A 9,399-nucleotide genomic window follows, 5' to 3' on the forward strand; every position below is an offset into this window, starting at 1 on the left:
ACCTGTGCTTTTCTCTCCCCACAGTTCCTTTATACATGGTTGGAACAGACAAACTGAGAATAGGCAAGATCCACACATTGGCACTCTAGACCCATGGAGGTGAGTGTCATTAAGGCAGAAAGCACTAAGTGGAAACCTCTGGAAATTCCCCTCATTACCAAGATAGTAAACTAAGAATAATACCTCATCCCTTAGTGAACTGTAGAAACTAATACCACAATAAAAGACTGGAACAAGGTAGGGGTGGTGATATATGTTATATTCCCACTTAACCCAATGGGGGACTTTGTAGCCAATTTCATCAGTACCTCCTAACTCTCTACTAACTGATTTTCCAGGTCACTAATTTTACCTTCTTTCTTACCCAAACATCTGTTAAACCCATCTTTTACATACAATTTTACTTCGTATACTTCTTAAATAATTTTTGACAGATCATCATTTTCTGGTAACTTTCTCCATCTTGTCACCCAATTTTTCTTGTGTGTTTGTGTGTGTAAACATTTTTATAGAAATTCAAATATTCTTTGTTTTCCAATAATATTCATTGACATAAAAATATCATAATATAATAATAGTAAATGGTAGAAGTTAATATAAAAGATTATAGATACAGTTTAATACCAATTTTGACATTATTTGGGTATTGTTTCTTATTAGCACATATACATGGCTGGCTTTTCTTTCCTTGTCTTTTTCATTTCTCTGAATGACTTCAGACTCTTTTATTAAGCAGAAGAGTTTTTAGAAGTCTTACATGAAAAGATGAGCAAAGGCCAAGAGGTGAATGCAGGCAGGACCTCTTTCCCCTCCACATATATTTTCACCACTGTGATAAACAATCAACCACAAGGCATTTCACATCAGAATCTTGCCTCATAAAGATGTTTACAACAAAAATGAGAATGCTTGAAGAACAGAAGAGTACTTGTTCTTCAAGAAACCATGTCCCTGGGCACTTCACAAATATGCTTACCAGAGACAGGTACAAGGGACTAAAACATCTAATGTGACCCCTGGAGAGTCACTTTTGCTTTAATATATTTCTGAGGGTGGGGATGATGAGTGCAAACAATGTACATAAAGCTAAAAACCAAAGGTTACTTGAAAAGGATTGCCATGTTCTACCAGCAACTGTGATTTCCTTGAAGATGGGCATGTGGTTTGGATTCACCTGCATCGGATTCTTTTCCAGGGTCTTGAGATGGCCTGCTTCATGTCCTGCCAGGCCAGTGTCCCCTCACTCTATCAGCAGCATGCTGACCTGGTCATCTGTGAAATCTGGGTGTTGCTAACCAGTCGAGACATCCAGATGAAGCAGAGAAGGGTCAGTGAGCTTAATAACTTCTGCAGTGGCTATGATGTTGTCACCGTACTCACCTGTATCTTTACCAAATCCAGAAGCCACGTTCCCAAACAGGAAGTGGAACTGCCCAGCCTCCCTGACCACCCTCTTGGCACCCTCCCTACGCTCCCTGATGCTCCAGAATGTGATGTGCTTCGGCATGATGGCCCACGGGGACCCCACTTGTCATCCTCCTCTTTTTACATGGCTTTTAATTTTTGGAAAAATCATTGAGATATTCTTCCACAGTGAGACAGATGATATTCACAGTGTTTGAACCTAACAGACACTTCTTTACCATCGGTTCACTGAGATGTTGTTCTAAACCCAGGAAGACCTCCCGAAGCAGGCTCCTGCAGCCCTCCTTTGCAATGGTGTCTGAATTCCACCCATGTTTGGTTGGCTCAGAGATCTGCCCTCTCGCACTTCATTCTTTGAAATACTTCCTTTTAAAACCAACCATAAATTCTTTAAAGCTCTGACAGTAGTTGTTCATGGCTCTCATAAACTGAACATAGTGTAGGCACTGCTGACTTCTCAGCCGTTCTCGATACAACTGAACTTCATCTTTGGATTTACTTAAAAATGAATCCATTTGCTAAAGGCACAGACTAGTTTGTGTAACAAACTTTTATTTTCAAGTCTTCACTTATCTGAGCGGCAACTTCAAGAATCTGTTCAAACATCTGGAAGCACCTGGTGGTACCCACTTTGGTCAGCTTCAGGATCAGTCTCTTTTATGTAGTCTTCTTGTCTGTTTCTAGTGCTTTTTGCAGCCAGGTAATAATGTCTGAAGTGAGAGTTGACATGTACCTGTGGAGCAGCTTAGAGACCACGTTTGGAGAAAGTAAAGGTTCCAGGGCATTGACATCTACTTCAGGGCCAGCTCCATATTCTCCATCACCTCCGTGCTTGTGTAGGTATTTGAGACCCATGTCAACAAGGCTCTTGCTCTCATTTGCTTCTAGGTCTTCTGACTTGAGCTCCTGCATCCATGTTCTCAGGGTCTGGTTGTACATGTTCAGATGGCTTCCGAAAATCTCACACTGGGGAGGGAAACACTCAACCATTAGGTTTGTGGCAATGATGGGTCATCCAGGACATACTTCCTTATGATTTCCAGATGGCAGATGAACCACGTCTTTTTGGACTCCCTGGGGTCTTCCTGTGTGTCCTCAATTCTAGCAGTCAAGTTTCCATCCAAATTTCCAATATCTCCTTGCAATTCTTGGGCCTCTAGGGAGATATAAAGCTAGTTTGCCTTTTTTGGTCAGATACACATTGGTCAATTTTTCTTCCTTTTGATAATCCTGACGACTGAGACCAGCAAGTGGGGTCACAGGAGATGATGACCAGCAAATTCTGCAGCACCATCAACATCTGCCTGACCAGCTCATCTGAGAGCCCCTGCATACTCCCAAAGTAGCCATGGGTGAAGGTCATGTTGTGCATGTTCCCGCTGTTCATATGGGACTGCTTGAATGTCAGCCCTTCTTGAGAGTGAACACTCCAGGTCGATCAGCTTCTGGGAGGCTTGAAGAAAAGCCCCTTGTTCAATGAGATCATGGGTCTCCCTCACAATCTGGGGGCCTGAGATGTTCTTGAGGGTCTCTGAATACTTCATGTCCTTGAGTGGCACTGAGGCTCTGTCTCCAGTCTTTGCTGACATTGGCAAGGACTTCTGGATGTGTTTGACATTGTTCCATGTCTTGTGGAGCTGGTTCAGGCCTGTACAGCACCCCATCCAACCACAAATAGATAGTGTCCTTCCATCTGGCCTCTGTGGAGGCCTTTTTCTGGGCCTCTTTTCTGCTATCGTGCTCCACTTTGTCCAGCTGGTTCTGGGCACTGAAGCATCCCAGCATCCCTTTGGACTGCTTCAATAGCTTCCTGATCTGTCTCATTGGTGGTTATAAACCAGGTGAAATCCCTGTACCTGTCACACTAGAGTTACCCATCCTCACTGCCCCCAGCGAGGAAGAAGCATCACCCATTTTCTTGGACCCCATGTAAGTGTCACCCAATTTCTTGGACATATTAATCACAGTTAAAGTATGTCTTCTCTATTCTCTCTAGATCATCTGTATTTTGTCTCCATTACCTGTTTCTTTTCTTTGGGTTTTTGGTCATTTGAGTCTCTGTATTGTCATTCATGGTAACAATTTAGATTATTATTTATTTCTTGAAGGTAGAAAAGGAATAAAAGAGACTATCAGTGTTGCCATATCTCAGCAACTAGAAGGAAGCAAGGCTCGAGAGCCTATCTGGAGGCTAATTTGGGTTGCTAGAAAAAAAGCATAAATTAAGGCAGAGATAAGACTGACTCTAATCATTTTTATAGAGTGCTAGATACTGTGTAGAAACTCTGAATAATACTAACTTCCAGCAAAGAGGGTTTATTTATTTTTTACTTACAGGTAGTTACAATAGGGATTGATCACCTTGATGTAATCAGGGAAGGAGAGGCACTGAAGCTGACTTCAGGCTTTATGAGAACTATTCTATTTCTAGTTTGAAGTAATCCTAAAGTAGGACCTTTCAAGAATGTCAGCTGAAAGCAAAGGTTGTTTTTCTAGGCCCATCCTCTTGCCAGGCCTTGAATGCCAATTTTCCCCTCCCCAGCAGAATTCTCAATTTCTCTGAAAAAATAATCTGGAAATTTTTTTTTCAGTAGATCAGTATACTGATCAGTATATGCTCTCCAATTTTCTTTAATTATCTGGATTGCTTAGTGATTCCCGCGAGTAAAAAAAGAAGGAGGTCCATAATCAAGCTTTGAGTAATGCTAATACCTAATTGTGTTGTATAAAAGGCAAGCTGGAGGTACTGTGAGAATGCATATTCAAAAAAGCAAAAGGAAAATTAGAAGATTGTCTTATCACGAAAGTCAAGGGAAGACAGTTTCAGGATGGAGGGAGAAAAGTGTGATTAACTGTTCTAATTCTCTATATTGAGTGACTTACGTGTAATTAGTGATCTTGAAAGAGTATTTTTAGTAAATAATGGAGATGACAGCTAGGTTGGGGTGGCTTAAGTAGGGAAACAGAGATGTGGAAATAAAGTAGCGAATGTAGACAGCTAGTTAAAAAAGACTGCCTGTGACAAGAGGACAAGAAAAAGGATGTATCAGGGGAAAGATGGGGCTGAATAATAAATTGAAGATAAGAATGGCCTTTCTTTACTGCCTTCTTCTCAGTACCATTAGCCAGCCTTTCCCTGCTTTCCTGAAAGATGAAATGCTGCTAAGATATTTTCTTGAAGGCAAGAAAGAGTGGAAGATGGACAGCATTTCCATACCTCAGAAAGAAAGAAACAAGGCTCGCTGGGCTATCTGGAGGCTGATTTAGGTTGCTACAGAAAAGAGTAAATTAAGGCAGAGAACAGGCTGACTTCAACCATTCACCTGACCTGAGGAGTCACTGCTTTGTCTGAAGTTGCCCTCTCTCCTGCCTTTACAAGAAACAGTCAGGAGACAGCCACACAAAAGCTGCTTTTTTTCCTTTTCAAAAACAAGAGGAGGGCTGGGACATTTCCCCCTAGCTGCAGGGATCTGTTAATTGGCTCCCCAGTAAAATTACAGAAGCAGCCTGCCTGATAATGATTGTAAATGACAGAGACGATCAGGTTTACCTTGTGACGTCCCCAGGGGACTTGTAGTTAGTTTAGTCTGAACTTAACCATCAGCTGCTCAGGTAGCTTTCTTCTCAGCACGCAGTGGCTAGACTCATCCTGTATTCTTTCAAACCTAATTAGCATTAGGGGCCTTTTCTCCCTCTCCCTCCCATCCCTGGAAGCCTCCTTCTTCTTACTGTCCCCCCTCCTCCTCCTCACTTTCCATGTCTCCCTAAGCATGCCAGTGGAGAAACTGAGGATTACTTACAGAGGTTGGGCTCTTTTGTCTCTTGGCCTGCAAGAAACAACTTATGGCTTTGAGCTGTAGGCTACTGTCCCTCCAGGAAACTATGCACCAACTTCACTGAACTCCAACCTCCATTGACTCCTTTACAGTTTGAAGGTACTCAGCTTGAGGATTTATAGTTCATTGTAGGTGTTTGGAATGTACTGTGGGTCTTAAATAGAAGCTAATATGCCAAAGAGCTAAATGTTGAAGGAGGCAGCTTTCATTAAAACCAAACCTCCAATCTTTTTATTTTCCAGAAATATGTGGATGTGGGTATAGTTACATATGTCTGCATATGTATGTTTGTATGTGAATTGTATGTATGTGAATATGAGGATATTTAATATATATTAGATATACTATTATGTACACATATAAAATACATGTAATCTATGTGTGTGTATATATATATGTATATGTGTGTATGTGTGGGTATGTAACATATATTACAGACATATATTACATAGTACATATACATATATATTAATCCAAACTGTAATGTATGGATCACTTATGGATCTTATGAAAATGCAGACTCTGATCCAGGAGGTCTGGGACAGAGCCTACTTTCGGGTAATGTAGGTGTTGCTGGTTTGGGGACCACATTTTGGAGAGCAAATCTTAGAGAGATCTTTGCATATTCTCCTCCAGCGTCATCTTAAACCTAACCGCCCTACTCCTCAGTTCTGTGCAAATGTCGCTCCGGTATTTCTTTAAGGCTAACAGTCCACTTGATAGAGGGCATTTTTTGCTGTTTCTCAAGATGAAATTAGCAGACTGTGAACTGGTGTTCTGCTTTCCTGTTCCAGACAAGTCCACTGGGAAGTGCCAAAGATGATGTGAAATCTCTTTAGATTTTTATTAGTTTACTATTATTTGTTTAATTTGCTAAATTGAGCAAGTTACGTCATGAATTTTTAGGTAATTTTTATCTATTACACTATGTGTATTTATCTATACGCATGTGTATAAGGTTATAAATTCACTTTTGCTATTTTTTTTCTCAGCATTTTGATGTTACTGGTCCATAACCTTTTTTTTTCCCCTTCAATTTCTCAAGGGAAATCCCTTTATAGGGAATCTGCTTTTCTGTCTAAGTATGGCTATGTCTATATGTAGACTCATTTTACATATAGACTTCTTGCTCATGACTCACTGGACTTCTGATATCTCAGGATTCTTGTGTTTTGTCAATTCTAAAAATTTTGTGACTTTTTTTTTTTTTTTTTTTTTTTGCATCTTCCCCATTATCTCCCTGTCTGGAAATTGAATTCTTTATATATTAGCCTTTCTCATTCTCTCCTCCATGTTCCCTAACTTCTCTTTCATATTTTCCATTTGTTATATCTTTATTTTACATTTTATGCAAATGATTCAGATTTATCTATATGTAACATTGCTTAAGTCACATACTGAATTTTAATGTAATCAACATGTCTAGAAGTTATGATTCTTTTTCAACCCTGCCTGCTCATTTTTTTTCCACAGTATCCTTTTCTTTCATCATGATTTATAATTATATCTTTTTAACCTTTTTCATCATTTTAAGTGTATGGTCTTTTTCAGATTGTTCTAATATCCAAAGTCTGGGGTCATGCTAACTCTCTTGTTTGATTTGTCTGCTGATTCTGATTTATGAGGATAATTTCTCATTTCATTTCTAATTTTTTATTGTGGGCATATTGTCAGTTTTTAGAAATTTTTGAATTCATGACCACCTCCCCCCTTCCCCCCCCCCCCAAACACCAATGGGGTTTTAAAATTCTTTCCTGCAAAGCATTATTCATTTCTTTCTACCAGCTATCTCAAGAAGTTGCTTGCCTGGAATCAGATTCTTTTTCCCATTCCTTTCTCAGTTTTAAATTCCTGCCACATGGCATATAAACGGGGATACTACATTTACATATAATGTGAGCTTGGGGCTTCCATTTCTCATGATAGGTGTTTTTGACACCAACATCCCTAAGCAGAGATAAATTTTCTTGTTCCTTTCTTGGGTCAGTATGAGGAGCCTGTTGATTGCCTCTTACACAGATAAGCTGAGCTTTCCCTGGTGATGGTTACCTTAGGTCTCAGTTCTCATCTGTATTTCCTGGCTCCACGTGGCATTACAGTCACAGCCATTGACGAAATAGTCCTATGGATGAGTCTTCTATCTCTCACAGACACTCTTTCTGACTATGACCTCCTTCTTGCTTCTGGCTGGAAGTTTCTACTTCTTAAAAAAACTTTTTTAATGTTGGTTTATTTTTGAGAGAAGGAGCGTGGGCGGGGGGGGGGTGGTACAGAGAGAGAGGGAAACACAGAATCTGAAGCATTCTCCAGGTTCTGAGCTGTCAGCACAGAGCCCAACACTGGGCTCAAACTCACGAGCCATCACTGGGATCGAATTCACAAGCCGTGAGATCATGACCTGAGCCGAAGCTGGCCACTTAACTGACTGAGCCACCCAGGTGCCCCGCTTTTACTTCCTTTACAAACTGCTATATGTTTAAAAATTCTTGTGTTGTAATTTACCTAGCATTTCTGAGAATTTGTAGCAGGAAGAAAATCCACTTGAATTCAGTTAGTCATACTGTTGAAACCATAAGTGCCCAGAGTGATCTTTCAAAATATAAATGATGACACATCATTTTTACAGTGTTTTAAAATTGTTAAAGAGCTTCTCATTGATAGAATAACATGTTAGAATAAGATGTAATCTGTTTTTCATGGTCTAAGAATCTTTCTTAATCAGGTCCCACCCATTCTCCCAGTATCATCTCATGTAACTCTTCCTGTGGCTCGTTCCTTATCCTGTAACCATACTGGCTTGCTTTCTTTTCTTGTACATGCCAAGTTCTCTCTCCTAAAACAGTGGTTCCACAGGATTCTTCCCACCTTTCAGTGGTCCTGGATCATCACATTCTCGATCACATCAATATGCTTAGTTCCTTCCCAGTCTTTGACACAATACATAGTTATCTTGCCCATTTACTTATTTATTTTCTGCCTCTAAATAGAGTGTATGCTCCATGGGGAAAGCAACTTTGTCTTGCTCTATCCTTAGCATCTAGCACAGTACCTGATACACAGTAGACAGTGAATGGATATATGTGTTCAATGAAAGAGTATGGAAGTAATGTTCAGCATGCTCTAGTTTAACTTTCTGCTTTTATAAAAAAAATAAAATGAGCTGGGAAAGTAGCTGAGAAAAGTTTAAGAACTTGTCCAAGATCATAAGTGTTTAATTAGATACCTGAAACAAGTACTCCTGTCTCCTGACTCCCCTGCCCTATTTTCTTTCTGGTCACCACTCCAGTGGTTATAGAAGGCCCATATCAGGGATTTAGAAAGACAATGGATTAATAGGCTATAGGGTGATCCATGACCTCCCTCCCACTTATATGATGAATTTTGTGGAATATACACACATATTAATTTTCTGAGGAAGAAGCCTATACCTTTCATTCAATTTTCAAAAGAGTCAAAGCCTCAAAAAATCTTAGCAACTACTGGCCTACATACATATTGTTTATGAACTATTAAGTTCTTTGCATATTTTCTCTTGTCTTTGTATCAGTTCTTTTATAAGTAATAATTGAATAATCATTAAGGAAGTGAAAGACCTATATTCTAGACACTAGAAAAGACTGATGAAATAAAGTGAAGATGATACAAATGGAAAGATACTCCATGCTCATGGATTGAAAGAATTAATATTGTTTTTTTTATTTTATTAAAATTTTTTTTAATGTTTATTTATTTCTGAGACAGAGAGAGACAGAGCATGAGTAGGGGAGGGGCAGAAAGAGAGGGATACACAGAATCAGAAGCAGGCTCCAGGCTCTGAGCTGTCAGCACAGAGCCCGAGGCAGGGCTCGAACTCACCATGAGATCATGACCCGGGCTGAAGTTGGACGCTTAACCGACTGAGCCACCCAGGCGCCCCAAGAATTAATATTGTTAAAATGTCTGTACTACCCAAAGTAATCTCCAGATTTAATGCAATCCCTATCAAAGTACCAATAGCATTTTTTCACAGAAGTAGAACAAAGAACACTAAAATTTGTATGGAACCACAAAAGACCCTGAATAGCCAAAGCAATCTTGAGAAAGAACAAAACTGATGGTATCACCATCCCAGATTTCAAAGCTACAACGCTACAATATC

The 9,399-nt window shown here is 39.8% G+C and overlaps 1 pseudogene; it reads right to left on the bottom strand.

The window, feature by feature from the left end:
* Window positions 1-816: 816 nt before the first annotated feature.
* LOC113601308 (exocyst complex component 3-like) lies at window positions 817-3,499 on the bottom strand (annotated as a pseudogene).
* Window positions 3,500-9,399: the final 5,900 nt, after the last annotated feature.

Source organism: Acinonyx jubatus, chromosome B1 (assembly GCF_027475565.1).
Source record: "Acinonyx jubatus isolate Ajub_Pintada_27869175 chromosome B1, VMU_Ajub_asm_v1.0, whole genome shotgun sequence".
NCBI classification, from domain to species: Eukaryota; Metazoa; Chordata; class Mammalia; order Carnivora; family Felidae; genus Acinonyx; species Acinonyx jubatus.